The sequence below is a fragment of the Antechinus flavipes genome, chromosome 3 (genome assembly GCF_016432865.1).
Source record: "Antechinus flavipes isolate AdamAnt ecotype Samford, QLD, Australia chromosome 3, AdamAnt_v2, whole genome shotgun sequence".
Taxonomy (NCBI): domain Eukaryota; kingdom Metazoa; phylum Chordata; class Mammalia; order Dasyuromorphia; family Dasyuridae; genus Antechinus; species Antechinus flavipes.
The window spans coordinates 572,267,673-572,288,075 of NC_067400.1; the positions used below are offsets into that span (position 1 = coordinate 572,267,673).

Here is a 20,403-nt window from a genome sequence, read left to right on the forward strand (position 1 = left end):
TCTGTGTTTAACCCTATTAGGAGCTGGGTTACTTTCATAAATAACCTGTTGGACTAGATTGGATTTCACCTTCATGAATTAAGATTCAGAAATTCACCATCTGTGACCAGTCTGCCAAAATATAACCAGGAAGTCTTTAGAGTTATCAGCCAGCTTTGGGAGTCCCAGCTGCCCAAAAAGACAACTTTTCACCTACCTAAGGTTGAGTTAGGTCTTTAGGAATCACCCTAGAGCACCCTAGCTTGCCTTTTAGAATTAAAGTGGGATTTGAAGGGTTTGGGAAGATGTCCCATAACATTTCTCCTCCTCACATCTTAGCATAATGGAACTTTATCAAATCCTTTTCTGAAAGCAGATTTCAAAATAGCATAGAAGGCATGAAAACTCAGAAATGCAAGTGATACCACCAGGAAGGCAAAGGAAGGGCCCAGCCAGGAAAAAGGACCTAGCAGTCTGTGTCACACTAAGAAATGGACATCTGTATGACATTTTACAATAGTGGACTCCTTCTCACGAATGCCCACATGCAGAAAGAGCCTGGGAGCTTACTGGCCCAGAGGTAGGAGGAGGTAAAGAATGGAGGAAGTGTAATGGAGGTCGGATTGGGAAAGGAATAAATAAGCTTGAGTTTAAAAACAAAACAAAAGTCCAGAGATGCCAAATGATGGAATTGTCTCAGAATGAGGCAAAAAACTAGTCAGAAACACCAAGTAAGGAGAATCCAGGGTAAGGCCAGGAGCCAAGAGTCCTGAGCAGAGTGATGTAGGAATCGCATGGGTAGAAGCCAAGGGACCAGTATGAACACAAATTATGAAGTGAAAGGCCATATAATGAGCAGAGAAGCATGGGAACATGGATCCAGATCAGTAGTTGCTTTGTTCAATGAACAGTTTCCTTCCCAATAGTTGCTTATTAAAAGGCCTATTCCCAGAGAGAACCTGACAGGGCAGGATTTAGCCCCAATTTTACAGATGAGGAAATCTAGATTCTGTGAGATTAGCTGACAATTAATGAATGATTTACTCTGCCCAGCCCTTTTCCCCATTGCCTCTCACCATGAGTTCTAACTACTACTGTTTCCGCAGCTGCCAAGGTAAGTAGGAAAGTAAGCCCACCAGCAGGCAGCTTAAACCCAAGCAGTGTGTGTGGAAGTACAATATGGGGAGTGAGGAACAGTAAAGAAACAAGACCCAAATGGGATTGGAGGAATCTGACTTTAGGCACAGGGAGGAGAGTGCAGGAAGCATAATTAAGCAAAATGATTTGAAAACAATTATGAAGCATTCAGTAGCAAAGAATATTGAAATGTCAAGTTGGGGTCTCTTTTGAGCATCTCAAAGTATATCAATGAAGTGGATTGAGGATTTTGATCCCTACAATGATCCTGAGATATGAATGCTATTCGCATTTCTATTTTTCAGAGGAGGCTCAGAGCTGGTGACTTGCCTAGGCTGTTACACGGCTCCTAAGTGGCTGAGCAGAAACTTGAACTCAGATTTTCCAGCTTCCAAATCCAAATCCAAAATCCAAAAAAATGGTTCTGGTACCACTAGCCTTGGAATCAGGGGATATAAGTGGATTCAGTTCCTGGTTCCAATATTTATTAGTTGTAATACTGGAAGAAACTCTTCCACCTCTCTACACCTCAGTTTCTTGAAGTATATAAAATGAGGATTATGGTCCTTACGCCATCTAACTTAGAGGAAAAAACTTGGTAAGTCTCAGATTTTTGCTATGTTCATGAGTTATTACAATCTAACCAGAATCCAAAGAGGAAGGCTATCAAAGGAAAGTTAGTGGGAGAAAGCTTCTTGGAGGAGCTCTTGGTCAAATGGACATATAGATTAGTGGGGGAGGTCAGTCCCAAAGGCAGGGAATAAGGCTGGGGCAAATTATATTATGTCTCCAACATGGGGAAGTGATAGGTTACAAGAAAAACCCAAGATAGCCTCAAAACAAAAAAGTCACAAAGGAGAAAATTACTGCCCAGTGGAGCATAGAGCTGATCTCAGGTACAAAAGCCTCAGATGATTTTAATCAGCAGCCTGGGGAGTTACCTTGAACCAGATAATCTCAAGGTAAGGTCCTTTCCAGCTCAGACAGTATATAGATCTTTAATGTTTATATGTGATAAAGAGGTAAGTTATTGTAATTCCTGGTAAGGTCTTTGTAGGAATAGGTTGGGGCTGGGAGAGGGGGAAACGATGAGAAAAACAAATCAAAGCAGGAAAAATGTCTTTGTTCTTGGCTTGAGATCCTGTCTCAGAAAGAGGAGTGGAGCCACAGGAATGAGGGTGGGCAGATGAGAGGACCCATCAGAAAGGGCAGAAAGGCCTTAATTGTCTGCAAGTATTGATTAGACAGCACTGGAATTCTATTTGGGATCCACTGACCCAAGGAGGAGAGGTGACTCTATAAGGAAACCACCAGCACTGTTCCCCTGCCCCAGTCCACCCTTTGGGGCTTGGAGAAGCTTGAGCCCACAAACACTTTGTCAAACAGGCAGAGATGGAACTGTTTTATCTCCCAGCCCCCCCCCCAATGCTTAGCAGGGCCAGGGAAATAACTATCTATACCAGTTTCATCCAATCCTCCTCCTTCAGAAGAGGGGGGCTAGCTTTGTTCGTCATTTCATTGCTGATTCCATTTCTCAGATTGCATATCAAGAGTCCAAAGCAGATGGGATCATTTTTAACATCTTGCCAAAAGTTTTGGGATCCTAGGATCATGCGGATTTAGAGCTGGACAGGCCCAGAGAACTTTGGGAGTTTCTCTCTGGAGGTTCTGCAAGTGCAGAAAACAACTTATATAAACCACCTAGCAAAACAAAAACAGCCTCTAGGGAGAGAACTCTCTGCTGTTAACTAAGAAACTTCCCACTGGGGAGAACGCGATTCTCCTGGAGCTGACTGCTCATGATCTAAGGTCCCTTCCCCTATTCCCTCAACTCTGTCCCAGAATCTTAACTCTGTGTCTCCCTCCCCACCCCCACTTCCCACTCTTGCTTCTATGAGTTATGAACCTGGGATCAGGAAGCTCGGTTTGGGGGTTCATTGGGGGCAGGGAAAGGGCTTTCTAAAACTTCTCCAGCCTTGTCCCTGAAGTCAGGGCAAAGGTAAATATAATGTTCTGCCTCCTGATCCTGCCCTAAGCTGCTCTTGAGGATTGAGGTTGCAATTCCAGGCATAGGTGAGACTGAGAGGCAAAAGCATGAAGCCAAAGGGCCAGAAACGACTCAGAATGAAAACTATCAGAACGAAGACAGGCCTTAGATCACAGGATGTCAGACCCTTAGAATATAAGATATCAGAACTGGGAGGGACCATAGAACATTAATGTCAGACTGGGAGAACTCTTAGACGACAGAATGGCAGAGCTGGAAGGGCCCTTAAGCCACAGAATGTCAGAGCTGGGAAGGGTCCCCCCATATAGGATATCAAAACTGGGATAGAACTTATCAGACTGGGAGGGCTTTCAGATCATAGAATAATGTCAGAGCTGGAAGGGGTGTTAGAATATAGAATATCAAAAAGTCACAGGAACTTTGAACATAGATTGTCAAAGCTAGAAGAAGCCTTAGAATATAGAGTTAGAGACAGAAGAAACTGGTACATTGGATAATAGCACTTAGGATATTGGAACTGAAAAATATTTTAGAGCTCTACCACAACCCTCTTTTTTTTTTTTTTTACAGTTAGATAGAAGTCATAGGCTTGGGAAAGGGACTTTCAATCACAGACCCAGGTCTACTCATTCTCAGCTCAGTGATCTTCCCATCACAATAAATCACTGGTGTGCATTCTTACTCTTCCTTATCTCCTTCAGGAGCCTGAGAGCCTCTGCTCTCAGGACAGGCTATGAGATTAAGAAGTAGTGTGTTATATGGAAAGAATATTAGACCATAATGGTAGGTTCAAATTCCAGCTGAATATGACTTTATGCAAAGTATCCAACCTTCAATAAGATGACCTTTCATAGTTATAAATGTAAATTTTACACTTAGGTAAATAAACATGCAAATACTAAACCATATAGCTAACTGTTCATGACAGAAAAAGACCTAAAGGTTTTAGTAAATTGCTTATTCATTATGACTCAAATATGGCATGAATAGCCCAAAAGGTCAGTACAATGCCTCTGTGAGTAGTGGAATATTTCCATATTGCAATGGTTTTTATTTTTGTGATCTCCACTGATTCAAGTTCTCTCTCCAATGTGTATGGATGGCAGCTTTTTCATACCTTGGAACTTGTTAGTGTCCTCACATAAATTTTCCACAAGGGCCTTTGTGATATCAGGTCTTTGATATCACATGAATGCCATGTGATCTCTAATCAAAGGACAGTTGTTCTGTATCCCTGGTTAGAAAAGAGCACCTTTGATCCCATAAGGGATCACTCTAATCAAGAATAAGATAGCCTCTCATTGTATTCTTCCATAATCAGACTACAACTGGAGTAATACATGTAAACTACCATCATGTTTTAGAAAGGACATTGGCAAAGTAGAACACATCTTCAGAAGAGTGAAGAAGACAAGGTAACTCAAAACCAGGTCATCTGAGAATCCTCCAAAGGAACTAGGGATGTTTAACAAGGCAGATATTTAGGGAAGTATAAATGCTGGGAGTATGGGCTGTTTTGTGAAAGAGACAGTAAGCTTCTTCTGTCATGGGCAGAATGTTGAAGAAGTAATTCAGATCGATATAAGAAAAAAGTTCTTAACATCGCTAACAAGAAGTACTGGGTTTCCCATCATTGGGGATTTCTAAACAGGTGAGATGACTGCTTGTCTTGAACATTACGGAGGAAATTCCTGCCCAGTATGGGCTATAATAGAGGACTGATTTTTGGTTCTATCCAGTTAAGAGACTATCTAGCTTGATGACTCTCAGTTACATTTCCTAACTATAAATGGAGATATACTCTTTATCCTTATCTACCTTACAAGATTTCTGGGAGAAAGGATCAAAGGAGATATAACCAAGCTGTTTGTAACCATATAAAGGTCCTCTCTAATTAATTTAAGTGATTTACCCTAATTCCTAGTTAGAAATTGTCAATGTTCCCTCTCCTAGTGATGTTTTCAGAGAAAAGGCCAAAGGTGGGCATGGGGGTGGGAAGGAGTGACACTAGAATCTTAGGTGATTTGACAGCTAGTGCTAGGAGCACTTGGTTCTCTTTTCACATTCCAGGGAAATCTTGAAAGAGCCTTGAGATAGGAGACCTCTAAAGAGGTAAGAGGCCCATGGTCCAGGCTCCCAAGAGGGACCCCGCCACAGAGGTCCAGCCAGTCCTTCCTTTTCTGCTGCATTTGGGTTTGTTTTTTTTCCTTTCTTTTTTCTTTTTTTTAAGAGCTTACTCCTTACACCAGGTCCTTCCAAGTGTTCCCCTCCAGAGGGCAGACCTGACTCTTAGCGAGGCCCCTCCCCTCTCCCCTCCTCCCAAGGACAGTATTAGTACCTGCCCACACCTGTTACACTGATAACCAAGCCTGGAGCCAGAGCAAAAGCAGAAATTTGAGGCAGCAGCCACAGAAGGGGACTACACTCTCACCCCAAACCTAACCTGGACCTCTCATTGGAGCTTCAGGGATTCCCAGGTGAGTGTTGGGAACCTTGGGGATAAGGTCAGCTAGGTTGATAGAGGAGTAGTGGATTTAGACCCTGGAGTCTTTTTGTGTCCATAGTACTGGAGCAGGTAAGCCCTGGGATCTCAAGACTGATTTGGAAATTGGGATTTCCAAACAAAAGAGCCAGCAGCATAGATCCTTCTCTAACTTCAGAGACTCCTAAGACCCTATCCCTTATGGGATCAAAGGCGCTCTTTTCTAACCAGGGATAGAGTGCAGAACAGCTGTCCCTTTAAGCAGAAGGATTATGGAAAGAGGCACTAGACATTGGTCCCTAAGGGTCTCCAGAATCTTCAGGCCACTTTCTTTTCCATGTCCTTCTTCCTTTTCCACTGAGGTCCCCAGTGTTTTCCCAGAGCCCCCAGTACAGCACCTCAACTGGATCTATCCTCCCTAGCTAGCCTGTAATCCTCTCCCATCCCAATGTCCCGTCACAATTTACTAATCCAGTGTCTTAGTTGGAGACAAGTGTTCAGCTAGCTTCCATTTGACCTGTCCAGTGGTAGTGGGGGGGATATTGCTGCCTCCCAAAGTTCCCATTTTGCTTTTTCTTTCTGACAGCTCAAATTGTTACAAGGTTTTGGTTTTTTTTCCTGCCCAAATCTGCTTCTCAAGCAACTTAGGTCCCTTTGCTCCTAATTCTGCTAAACAGGGCCAAATAAAACAAGCCTAATCCGTGTTCCACGTGGTTGCCCTTTCAATATTTGAAGTCAGCTAACATATTCCCCCTAAGTCCAAGCCAAACAGCCCTAGTTCCTTTCATTGTGTGAGTTCCTGTTCACCTTTCACTGGATGCCCTCCAGTCGTCAATGTCCTTCCTAGAAGGTAGCAGCCAGAACTGACCATAATACTAAGAATTGGTCTGCCTAAGGTAGATGACAGTATGGCTTTCCCCTCTCTTATTCTGGAGACTGTTTCTAGTAACATAGTCTGCTGATATGAACATTTCTAGATGCCACATTAACCACTAAAGCCCCTAGATCTTTTCATGTGAACTGTTGCCCAGACCCATCTCCTCAATCTTCTTGTTTGGTGGATTTTTTGAACCTAAAACATAGAGCTTCACATTTATCCTTATTAGAATTTATCTCATTAATGGTCTCAAATAAACATCTATGGAGTCAGAGGACCAGGATACAAATCCCAACGACTTCGGAAAAGTTCTATCCTCCCTGGAAATGAAGGGATTAGATCAGCTCATCTTGAAGATCCCTTACAAAAGCCCTCTGAAGAGATTCAGCCCATCCTTGTAGCCACTGTAATGTGAACCTGTTTTGCCATAATCCTAAGAAGTAGTTAATGTTGTTAGAATAGAGGTTTCACACAGGCTGGGCAGGGAGAGACCAAAGGGGACGGCTTTCCTAATGTATCCTGTGGTCCCATTCAGTCTGACTTTGACCAGCCTGCATGAGGCATTTGCTTTTTGACCATCAAATTCTAATTCTCAGGCGAGCTTTCAAGGCCAGCCCCACTATCTCTCCTCCTTACACTATCTCCTCTTCCACACCACCAAAAATCCAGGTTGCTGTGCGACCAAGCTTGGTAATGAAAAAGATAGATTCCTTCCTCTCATAGACCAGAGAGAAAATGCAACTGATTTTGCAAAATTCACAGGCTTTCCACTTTCATAGGCTTTCTCTGAGAAGGGAATAGAATAAAATAATAGACCTACAGAACATAAGAGCTAGAATAAGAAAATAGACTAGAGAAAGACTGGCTAGTTCAACTATCTCATTTTGCAATGTAGGGAATTGTAGAAAGAAGAGGTCACATGGTTAATGACTAATAAGACTAAATATGGAACCCAAGACCCAGAATATTAAAATTGGAAAGGACCTCATTAGTCCAAACCATAACCCCCGCCCCACCAAAAAAACCCACCTTCTACAACATACCTAGCCTTTGCCTAAAGACCTCCAATGAGGGGAGTCCTACTACAGTAGCCCACTCCATTTTTGAATAACTCTAGTTATTAGGAAGTTTGTAAGCTTTCTGACTTCCAAGGTAGCATTTTGACTATACAGCACTGCCCCTTTCTGGGTAGGAACCTGTGCTTGGTATGGTTGGGAAGAGAGAACAAAGTAAGACAGTCTCTCCTTTTAAGGAGTTCAAAGCCTAGTAAAGAAGATGGCACACATGAAAATCTTCACTGACCTTGTACCTCGTAGGAATAAGGATGAAGGGAATCATTTAGAAAATCAGAACTGGAAAGGACATTGTCAGGGCACAAAGAGACTTTAACACATCTTGTCAAGCTCCTTAATTTTACAGATAAGAAAAACACCTAAAACATCACCAGTGTCCTAGAGTTAGCCCTAACATCCCTACAGCTCAGGATTCAAGCATAAGGGGAAAGTTTTGGGGAGCCAGGATTGCCCTTCCTGATGTCACTCTTGAGAAGACAGGAAATCGTGTAATTCCTATTAAGGATCATTCTTCATCACAAAATGATTTCGCTGAACTTCTTTTGAAGCTATTTCTGTTTCCAGAAACTCATGAATCCCCTCTCCTAGCGCACCACTGTATACAGTGACAAAAACAAAATGTACTTTGTTTTGCCTTTAAAATGCCAATCAAGATTCATTGATAGCCTTTAGCTGGAGAATCAACATTCCCACCAGGCTGCCCCGCAAGGGAATGAGCTGCCATATAAGGGAATGAGCTCCCCATCACTGGGTGTGTTGTAACACAGCTTGGATAACCACCATCAGGATGTTGTAAAGAGGATTTTTGAATGTGGGGTGTGATTGAAATAGATAATCCCTCTGGTTTCTCTCAATGCTGAGACTGGAGAAATAAGGCCCAGTAGGAAGGAGAACGTCAGACTTTGGAAGCCAGATTCTAAGAAGGGGCTGGGAAGAATTGAGAGGAAAGCCAGCTTCTGATGGCAAGGGTCCTTTATGGAAAAGGGTGAGGTTAGGCCAGAGCTGGGAAAGTCTTGGGTTCATGCCTCTGGCTAATGGATCATTCACAGGCTTGGAATTGAGAACATCAGGCTTCACCCCCACCTTGTACCTGACAGTTCTGTTGAAGAGCACCTCTACTAATGAGCATCTATCATCCGTGCAACTTTTCCAGTGTCTACTATCGATGCAGTAAGTAGGGATCCCCACCTTGCTCAGGTTTCTTCGGGGTTTTTCATTCTACCTCAGTCTATGCTTGTGGGGCCAGGGGTCAGTGACCATTTCTGGTCTCTCTCACCAGCTGTTCTCAGCCTATACCAGCTCTAGTTGGCAAGAGGTTAGGACCTCCCCTCCTCTGCCATCACTCCATCCAGGCATTTGGGGACAGGAATAATCTAAGTGAGGGCTCTGGACCCTGGGGGCTCTCATTCCAGGATCCCAGCTGGTGGAATTTTACAGATAAGATGTATATAGCCCCTGCAAAAGTCTAATAATCCTGACCAACTCTGCATTCTATAAAACAGCCATAGGACTCCTTGCCCTCCCTTCATCCACTCAGCTTCATCAGTCAATCAGCAAGCACCAATGGTGTGTTCTAAACCCCACGAAGAATTAAGATTCTGATTCTGAAGCTCTTTATAAGAGAGATACCCAGGCTTTTTCTTCTTTTTTCTTCTCAAGGCCCACCCCCAGGCATCAAATGACTCCAAAATTCTCTTCTCTAAGAAAGTAATCATTATAGCTCATGTTTGTATAAATGTTCATTTTTCCCCCAAGGTACTTTTACCTACGTTGGTCTAAATTTATCTCCACAAAAAAAGTATAGGTATTATCTGCATTTTATAGAAGAGGATAATGAGACTGAGCTATATTAAGAGACTTACCTTAATTTGCAGAGCATGTTAGTAGCCAAGTGAGTACTCAGGTCTCCTGATTCCTACTTGGGCTTCTTTTTACTGGACCAGACCCCATCTCGAGAGAAAAGAAGGGAAAGGAATCCTGAGAGCCATGGAGCACGAAAGGCCCCATGGGATCATGCAGGCCACAGTTATTTTTTCTTGAACTGATGCCAAGATCTTGGGCAAGTAAAGAGCAAAACAGAGGCTCCTGAGAGCTCCTATTTGCTCCATTCAAGCCCAGGCCAGGGAAGCTGAGGGTTAAGAAAGTAGGTATGGCCTCCCTTCCCTGCAACAAGACCCATATTGACTTTGGAGAAGTCCTCAGTAAATAATCATTAGTTACTGTTTATATGGAGCGAGCCTTAGTAACCCAAGTAAGAAAGTATTGATAGTCCCTGGCACGGTTGGCCTTGGTCACTATAGTAAAATCCGCTGATCTAACCCTAAGCTTTGGACACAAACCAGAACTCAGCTAGCAGTCAGTCCTATCTCTGTAGTTTTTGTCTTTCCAAGGACATTTTCTGTTCTTCAGCTTAACAAACTCCTTCCAACACATACCTAATTCCTTCACCTACGGTGTTTTCCTCCTATTTCTTTATCTGAATCCTATGTCACTGTCAAGGCTGATCAGGCGCATGTCCACCCTGGTCTGGGAAGATTGCCCTGAAAATCCCAGTTCGGACAGAATCCCTCCTTTCCTCCCTTCTTTAACTCCTTTTGCCCTTAACATCAACACTGTTTGGATGCTGCTGTGACTTCATCCACGTGGCTCCCTTCTCCATTGGTGTGAATCATTGTCACACATACATACAATGACGTATCATTATGGGCAATTCCTATCTGTCTTTCCATATATCCTCCACAACAGAAAGTTGTAGTGGGAGGAATACTGCATTTAAAGAAAAAGGGCCTGAGCCCCTACCTAGGTGACCTCTCAGGCACATTATTCCCTTCTATAGGGCTGAGATCTCCTCATGTGATGATCTTCAAAGCTCCCTCAAGATTTATGCCCTAGACTCCTGCCTAATATGCCAAAAATCTCTCTCTGGTTCCCTTAGTACTCTGTGCATTCCAGAGCAGTACTTGGACTCCCCAGGATGCAGATATCAAAGTCCCATGCCCCTAGTGCTTCATTGTTTACTAGGAACTCACTATTCTGTGTGTGACGTGATTTGGTTCTCCACCACATCACACCTTGGGGATTACACACAAAATATCATCTTGCTATTCATCTTGTTTGCTGGAGAATCCAAATTCTTTAACAAGACTAGGTCCTGGGGGGAATTGGGGAGGAGGAGGGAAGTAGGTTTCTTCTGTCTCCTGTTTTTTGGAGTCAGGCCCAGGACTGGATGCCCTGCAAATGGACACCAACAAGGCTTTGCTGACTGATAGAAAAAGGCTTCTCTCTCCTTAGAGAGGCCATCCTGCCTGTCTCTGATAGATCTCTCCCCTCTTCCTGTGGTCTCCAGATGTGCTTAGTCTGCAGGCCCCAGTGATCATCATTCCGGTGCTGCTGTCCTCCTCCACCCTGTTTGTGGTTGCCTGCATCATATGGAAGACATGCCGGAGGTGGAGGACTACTGGGGAGTACCCCCCCTCCCAGTGACAGGTAAGCCCAGGCCCTCTCTAGAGATAACAGTAATAGTATTGGTAACTCACACCAGTCTCTCACATGTATAATAAAATACATATAAAGCTTACAATAAAGCAATTTTATGTCTTTTATCTCATATAATCCACATAACCACCCTTTGGGGTAAATAGAGCAGAGATAATTATTCCCAATTCCTCACTTCCGTGGATGAGGAAACTGAGGCTGAGAAAGGTTTACCTGAAGCATGATGTAGTATAAAAGAAAAAAAAAAAACCTCTTCACTGGAGTTTGAGTCAAAGGACCTATGTCTAATTTCTAGATCTACCACTTGAACCACATGGCTTTACTGGAGGTTCAGTTTTTTCATCTGTAAAAGGGGAGGTATCATTTCATTATGGCATAGAGGTAATCTTGAATTCTGGGAAACTCTGCCAGTTTATTTTAAGTTCCCACATAGTTAGGAAGGCTATAAGGACAGTCCTCAAATGAATTATCACCCGAGCCTCAACTGAACTAAGTATGGACATGCTCTTAAGCAGGAACATGGCATCCAGGTGTCCAGAGTAAATGATGAAGCTGTCTCCAGAGACTGGAGACAGTAAATGCCATCCTTAGTTTTGCTGAAGGAAGCAAATGAAACTGTGGGTCTTTTTGAAATACTGTACTTCATTGCCTCTCCTCACTGAACTGTTTGGATTAAAAAAAAAAAACTTTTGCAAACTGTAAAACACACAAGAAATATAACCTGCTTTTATTATTTTTTGTCATTTAATCATCTCTCAATCCCAGCTATTTAATGACAAAGTCAGGACTGGCCTCCAGCTCTCTCCTGGATTTCAGTATTTTTTCAACCTTTCTCTAATATGGCATTTTGCCTCCAAAACTCGCCTCCATTCCTGAGGTACACCAGCCCTTCTAGAGTCATTCAGTGACACTCAGATCTTCCAGTGTCCCACTCTTCCATCTCTACCTGAATTTCAATCTTCCTGTTCTAATCCTACCCCACAATCAAAGCCATAAGTATAAATAGAGTAATGATGGTCCTCCCCACTTCAAGCCTGAAAGACACCCACAATGCTAGCCCAGTTGGCTGGATAAAGATGTAACTCCTTTGCTGATGATAGAATATAGTCCAAGTCCTAAAGCTCATCAGTATGAGACTTTCTTCGTCGATAGCGATCAATGTCTCAATCCTGCTTCATTTTGCTGAAGGAAAATATTGAGATGATGTGTGCCATCTTTTCTCTCAAAACCCAGAGAGACTGAAGAGACTCTGGAGCTAGAAGAAAGCTAACATCTCCATTCCTCTCTTCCTCCCACCTGCCCCTCATATGGGGTGGGGAGAGGGGGGTAATCACTGATGGTCATCAATAAGGAGAGAGTCTTTCACCAGTGGGCTTTGGGACTCAGGTTACATTAAAAAATAAGTAAATAAATGAGCCTTGGTTTCTATGCATACAATCAGCCCAAATAATCCCACGAATGCCAGGATACTGCTTTCAAATTTAGGCTTTACAGAGTATTTTGAGATATCTTTATTCCTTCAAGACTATTCTTATATTTTAACTTTTTTTCTGAGTATTCAAATCATAATCATTATAGCATTTAGGATTTCAAAAGACCCAAAATGCCATAAAATGCAACCCTTTCTTTTTATTAAAAAAAAAGGAAATTTAGACTCATGAGGAGAAGAGACTTAACTAAGACCATTTAGACACAGACCTGGAAGAATCCAAATCTGCAGACTCATAAACTCAGGCTCTTTCCACTACAGTTTTGACAGGGAAAACCCTGGTCAATTTATCCACTGAGAATACTCCTCCACACTCAGCCCCACCTCTACCACTTTCAGCTTTTTGTGTGTGCCCTATTATGATAAGTTACCTGTAATATGGTCCCCTTGGGTGGAAGAGAAAATAAGCTTTTGCTTAAGTAAAAAAAGGTCTTGGAAAGAACATTTTCCAAATTATTGTTAATAGAAGAGAAACTGGGAAAAAACCTGGTTAGGAAATAGAAAATAGCAGTATCCTTGAATTCTCTCTGGCTTCCTTCCTCCTTCCCACTTTCCTTTTTTCTCTGCATTTGGCTGAGCCAGAAATCCAATAGCCCACAAGGTTAAAAAAAAAAAAAAATAGTTCCGGCTTTAGGGAATGGATGCTTTGATCTCAGCCTAAGAGTTAAGACTCTCCATTTAAGCAAAGAACCTAAGAGAGCAAGTTTTAAGGTTGCTGGGAAAGGAGGGACGGAGTGTGGCTGCAGAAGTTCTGTGCAGAACTGAACGTTTTACAATTTTACCTGCCTGCCCTTTGCTGTAGGTGCCTGAGATGACAGTTCAGTGCTTCCTTGGGACCACCTGCCTGCTTCTTGTTCAGCTTGGGCCTATCACTACATCGTGGCAGCAGCATGGGACCATAGCAGCAGCACTTCCTTCCACTGGGATTAACAGCCCAAATGTGAACTAGCAAGTAGAGAGACAATCTTGAAGAATCAGCAGCTGCCACCATCATTTTCTGCTTGGGGTAGGCAAGGCAAGAAGTTATAAACAGCAACAAATATTTATTGAACAAGATAGTCCATATCACACACGTGTGTGTGTGTGTGTGTGTGTGTGTATTAAGCTTTCAACAAACGTTTGCCGAGTTAATAAAGGATGCTAAACCAGTCTTTTCTATTACTATCCAACACTCACATACTTCTCTATCCTTTCTGCATTTTTCCCCCTAGAGTGATGAGGGTCTTGAGTCAAGGACATGTGCTTTACAGCCAAAAGATGCTACATACAGGCATTAATTTTCTCAGCAAAAATTAATTTAGTGCCAACCATGTAGGAGACAATGTGATTTAGCATAAGGTGTACCCTGATCTTGAAATCTTAATGTTTTCAATTTCCTTTGATCATTTTTATTCTGTGCTTCCTGGTTGAAAGAGTTGAGAAAGATTCTACGTGGGCACATGGAAGTTCTATCCTTTCCTTATTCTTTTCTTGTCTCCGATACAGCCCCTTTTGATTACCATTTTCAGCTAACAGCACACCCAGATACTTTGACAGGAAGGTGTCATTCTTGTATTTTCAATCTGTTATTGTCCTTCCCTTTCATTTTCTATATGTTTTATTTGTAAATCTAAATTGATCAATAAACTTCTAGTGCAACTTGCTCAGTCTCTTTAAACTCCTCTCCCTTTTCTTCTTTATCAGAACCATGTGTTTCATTACAATGTTATTCTTAAGAAAGGATCTTCCCTTCAACCCATACCTGAACATTCCAAAGCATGAGTACATTTTATAAAGTTTATTAACTAAAAGCATATATACGAATCCAGAAATAATACATCTGGACAAGAGAACTAGCAGTAAGTATACAAGAAATCTCCCCAGTGTTACACTAAGTGGCTCTGAGTTTGGACAATTTGGGTTCTCTGGACTGAGCTCATAAACCTTAGTTAGGGATCCCCACCAGGGATTAACAATAAAAACCAGATAAACAGATCATTTCTACAATCTTTACATTCATAAAAGATACCCCTATACTTTATACGCATATTCCTTGTTCCCTACAAAAACCAAAACATACAGTCCCTTGCCTATCTGATCAGAATTTCCATCTCATCTACTACCCCATTCCACCTACACCTGGTGACTTTACCTTCATTATAACCAAAGGTTCGGCTATCCTCTTTAAGCTTCTAATGCCTAAATCTATATATCCATCCTTATTTTTTCTCTTGAAATCCAGATCCATAGCATCTCCACTTGGGTGTCTTTCTCATTGGCACTTCTAACGCGACATGTGCAAACCTGAATAATTATTTTCTCTTCTAAACTTATCTCCTTTGACCGCCCCCACTCCATCTAATCAGTTATCTTATACATACATCGACACATCATCTCCTCCCTCCTCCCTTTCCATTTATATCACTCTATTTCTAGTTCTCATAACCTCTTCTGGAATCCTGTCATAGAATAATAGACTAGAAGCCAAGAAGGTGTGTACAAAATATGCCTCAGATACTTATTTCATTTAACCTATTAGCCTGTTTCCTTCTCTGAAAAAAATGAGCCTGATAATAGCACTTCTCTCCCAGAGTTGCTATGAAAACCAAATAAGACAAGTTAAAAATGTTCTGCAATCTTAAAGCACGATGTGAATGCTATTATCATTTACTCCTGATTTTTTCCTTTTCACTTTACTTTTCACAAAGCCATCAGATTTTTTTTTCTTTCCAATACACAAGTCTGGCTGTATCACTGCCTTAGTCAAAGAACTTCAAGGTTATTCATAAGGTAAACTATTTTAAAATTCCCTGGCTTTGCATTTAAGGACTTGCCGTTATGGCTCTTACTTTTTTCAGAATTATTGTTCGTGACCCCTATCCTGTATTTAAATCTGTAAGTCCCAGTTAACTTGCTCTGTTAGCTGTTCCCCAATCTCACCTTGCTTTCTCCCATCTCTACAGACTCCCCAAGGTCTAAAAGTCATTCCCCCAAAACATCTCCCCAAAACAGAATTTAACTTTTTCCCAAAACTCTCCCTTCTTCCCAACTTTTCCTCCTTGTTAAGAGCAAATTCTGTGTGGAACAGAAATGTATGTTTTTGTTGGCACCCCCAGTGTCTTGTACATAATAGGACCTTAACTAAGGATTAGTGTCCCTGAGAACTGATCTTGAGAGAGAAATGTCTAGATCAACGTTCCTTCTTGGTCACTTAGAAAAGTAGAAGTGGGTGAAACATTCAAAGATAGGTAACAACAGTTGGGACTCTTGGCAGCGATTTAGAGTTTTCATGTTTTCAGTTTTTAAGTTTATTTTCTTTTCCTCTCACCTCTTCCCCCACCCCCTGGAAGACAAACAAAACCCTTTTAATAAATATGTAGTCCAGCCAAACAAATTTTCTCCTTGGCCATTTCCTTCATTTGAAGCACGAATCTTTGATTAGAATTCACCATCTAGTGGTAGCTTTTAAATGCATTTGTATCTGAACCAGGCTGATTCTCTTTTCTGGAAAAGTGGTTATTTTTCATTTTCGTTTCCCAGCCTTCTGGATAAACTACGATTGTTCCTAAAGTTCTCTTGCTCACAGGTCTCCCGGCGTCTGCAGTTCCGGCAGCTTCCAGGCTGGCAAAGCCCTTTACACACTATGGTTTCTCCTCTCAAACACAGGCAGACGCAGGCTGGAGGACGGGGGAGGAAGATGAAGGGTGATGCGGGCGCTGTTAATGTAGCCATTTTACAATGAAGAATCTGAGGCGGGCGGAGACTGATTTGCCCCAGTCTGAGGTAGATTTTGAAGTAAGGTCTTCCTAATCTATTTCTAATGCTCTGTCCACTGCCGGATCTCGTGAGGTGACCAGGGATAGGGCAGATTAAGCGACTTGTCCAAGTCAGGTGGGCCCGAGTCCTCTAAGTACCAGCTTATGTCCCCTCTCACTGGTTAAAAAGGGGGCTTACGGGTTTCTACTGGGCTTGTATCTTAAAGAGATCTTAAAGGAGGGAAAGGGACCCACGTGTGCAAAACCGTTTGTGGCAGGTCTCTTTGTAGTGGCCAGAAACCGGAACCTGAGTGGAAGCCCATCAGTTGGGGAATGGCTGAGTAAGTTATGGCACATGGATGTTAATGGGGTATTATTCTACAAGAAATGACCAGCAGGATGATTACAGAAAGGCCTGGAGAGACTTGCACGAACTGATGCTAAGCGAAATGAGCAGGACCAGATCATTAAACAGGGAAACACCAAGATTATATGGGGATCACTTCTGAAGGACGGGCTCTCCTCCACAATGAGATGATTTAGACCAGTTCCGTTGTCTTGTAGAGAGCCAGAGAGAGGTCTGTGGGAACTGAATGTGGACACGACAGTATTTTCACTTTTTTTGTTGTTTGCTTGAATATTGTTTGCTTATTTTTTTATTCTTTTTGATCTGATTTGTGTGTGTGTGTGTGTGTGTGTGCAGCATATTTGTGGAAATACATCTAGAGGAATTGCACGTGTTTAACATATATTGGATCACTGGAGTAGGGGGTGAGGGAAAAAATGAGAACACAAGAGTTTTGTAGGGGTGAATGTTGAAAATTATCATCCGTGTATATATTTTGAAAATTAAAAAACTATAATTTTAAAAAGGGGGGAGCTTAATAAATGTTTGTGGATTTTTGAAAAGCGAGGCAGAGACGGTTGTTAGTCCCATTTGCCAGATGGAAAAACTGATACCGCTGGGGGAAGAAACGAGACTGCGCAGGTGTGTGGAGCTGAGGAAGAGGTGAGGCGACCAACCTTCTCCTTCCCCTCTCTCGGGTGATTGTACGCTAAGCCAAGTCGGAGGCTTTCCCGAGGTCGTGCCTTTGGCTGAGAACGAACCAAAAACGCCACAAGCGAGGGCCGAGGCCCAGTCTCACTAAAACTGCGAACGTCACCTAACGTCCGGTATCGCCGCCTCCATCTTCGAGAGGACCGGAAGTGGCGTGCGGACTACGCACTCAATTTCCGTTGACGTTCTTCCTGTCTTCGGATGGAAGCTCTTGAGAACTCTGTTGCCCCCATTGTCCTACTTTCCATTTACTACCACCCTATTCCTTCTTTCTTTCTTTAACTCCGAGCCAAAACACATACCTCAATACTCCCCCACACCCACAGACCTCAATTCCAAAGCCCGTCGCCCCGTTCAGCTTTTTTTTTAAAGACCCGCCCTATTCTGAATGTAGGCATGCTCATTGGCTTAGAGTGGCAGCGGGGTGGGACAACTCGCAATATCAGCAATAATCCTGGGAGCTAATTGGCTCACAGCACAACGGCAATCACGATGGTCGAGCTTTGATTCCACAAAAAGCCGCGCCTCCTTCAAAACTTCAATGCTCATTGGCTTAGCGTTACTGTTTTTCTTCGTACGTCACAAAGAGCTGTTTTCCTCCTCCCCTCCCTCCCCGTACTCCAGTCTCGCGTGCTCAGCTTCCAGACTGGGTGTGGCGGGAACAGCGATCACAAAGAACCCCTCCCCTTTGCCTTTCAATCAGAGGACAATGGAGGGAGTCTCTGAAGTAGAATTAGATACGCGTTCGAATCTCTCCTCCGATAGTTTAACTAAATACAATGACTAAAAAAGCAAGATCATATCAGTTAATTTCTCTGAGCCGCAATTTGCTGATCTATAAATTATAGAGCCTAATACCGATTCAATTTCGTGAAAGCGGCAATAACAAAAATGAAAGAAAAAAAGCAATTGAGTAAAACTAGCCAATATATCTACCAGATCTGGAAGTATCGGCAAAATCCCGTATTAATAGTTTCCCAATTCAGCAAATTAATATTGAATTTTCCCATTTCCTTTTGGGGGCACTAAATTTCCCTTCCACTCCCACCTCCTCCAATTCCTCCATTTACATCATCCTCATCATGTATCCTATTTTTCTGGTTTTACTAATTTCACTTTGCATTAATTAGTTCACTTATTTTTCCTCCTATCCTCTTTATTATTTTATATATTTATCATTTCTCATAGCACAAGGTATATTCCTTTGTGTACCACAATTTCTTTAATTATTCCCCAATAGATCTCCACTCATCCAATTTCATTCTGACACCATTCCCTTCACCCTAACACGGCCCCCTCCAAATCAGGAGAACCTGGATAGGTTGGAGTTAGGAGACTGAATACAGCCTACATCCAGGGTGGAGCACTATTCAATCAATCAGCCAATAAACATTTATTAAGCTCCTACTGTGTGCCAGACTGGGATTGCAAAGAAAGGTGCAAGCTATTTTCTGCTTTCAATTATGTACAGACAAATTATATACAGGGTGAAATGGAAAGAATCAATATAGGGAAATTAAGGGAGATTGAAAAGGTTTTCTACAGAAGCTGGGATTTAGCTGGAGCTTGAAGGAATGCCCAAGGATGAGAGACAGGTGGTGAATATTCCTGGACATGGAGGGGATTGTTCCTGGAACTGAGAGAATGTATGAGGGAGATGTATGAAGAAAGAAGATTGGGAAGATAGGAGGGGGTTAAGTTATGAAGGACTTTGAATGCCAGACAAAGCATTGTCTATTTGTTCCTAGAAGAGACTGGGAGCCACTGGAGCTTTTAGGGAAGGGCAGCAGGCTATTGCAATAGTCCAAGCATTCAGTGATGAACTGCAAGAGAAGTTATACAGGGGAGTAACACTGGAGATACAAAGCCAGACTAGAAGAGTCCCTGCCCTCAAGGAACTTACATTCTAACAGAACGCTAAAGAGGTACTAAGGCATAAATCTAAGGTAACCATGAGGGGGAAGGGCATTGCCGGAGAGGAGGGGCCTACGGCTACCAACAGCTCAAGGAATCAGGAATGATCTTGGACAGAAGATGGCACTTAAATTGGATCCTGAAGAAAACCAGGCAATTCTAGAGGAAAAGATGAGAAGGGAGGGCATTGCAGGCACGGGGGACAGCTTGTACAAAGGCTCGGAGATGGGAAATTGGCAACTGTGTGGGAAAGACAGAAGGGAGAGAGAGAAGTCTGGCTGGACCACATGCTTTGGGGAGGGGAGTGATATGAAATATAGCTGCAAATGCCTTGGGGTGGCAAACAGATTTTTATATTCTATCCAAGCAGTGATAGGGAGCCATTAGAGTTCATGGAATGAGGGGGTGACATGAGCAGGACTGTGCTTTAGGAAAAACATTTGGGAATATTGGAAGTGGAAGCGTTTGAGATGGGATAAGGAGACCAATCCAAAGACGACTGCAATAGGAGGAGAGGAGGAGGAGGAGGAGGAGGAGAGAGGAGGAGGAGGAGGAGGAGGAGGAGGAGGAGGAGGAGGAGGAGGAGGAGGAGGAGGAGGAGGAGGAGGAGGAGGAGGAGGAGGAGGAGAAAGACGTAGTAGCAGCAGTAGTAGTAGATATTTGGTGGGATGTATGATGAATCTAGTTTGAAGACGACTGGTAATTGGAAAGATGACAATGTTCTCAAATAGGGTAATTCAGAAGAAGGAAGAGACTTGGGTATAAAGATAATGAATTCTATTTTGGATATGTTGAATTTGAGATGCCTACGGAGCTCAGGAGAGACTAGAAGGAAGAGAATAAACATTATTTAGCAGCTATCATATGCTGGGTACTGCACTAAGGACTCTATAGCTATTCTTGACCTCATTTTACAGATGAGGAACTGAAGCAAATAGGTTTAGATGACTTGTCCAGGGTCACACAGTAAGTGTCTGAGGCTAAATTTGAGCTCAGATCTTTAAACACCAGGCCCAGAACTCCACCCACAACTTCATTTAGCTACCTCTAGACAAGCTGATCGGTGCAGACCATATCTGTTAGTGATGATTAAACCCTCAGGAAGAGTGTAAGGATATTAAATGAGTATAGAGAGAGAAGAGGGCCCAGAACAAAGCT

General features: G+C 42.6%; 1 long non-coding RNA gene across 1 annotated transcript; it reads left to right on the plus strand.

Annotated features, from left to right (window-relative positions):
• Positions 1-5,357: 5,357 nt before the first annotated feature.
• LOC127555575 (uncharacterized) lies at positions 5,358-15,913 on the plus strand. The gene is made up of 4 exons (XR_007952238.1): positions 5,358-5,601; positions 8,606-8,726; positions 10,903-11,042; positions 13,343-15,913. It is a non-coding gene; the product is annotated as an uncharacterized LOC127555575 (long non-coding RNA).
• Positions 15,914-20,403: the final 4,490 nt, after the last annotated feature.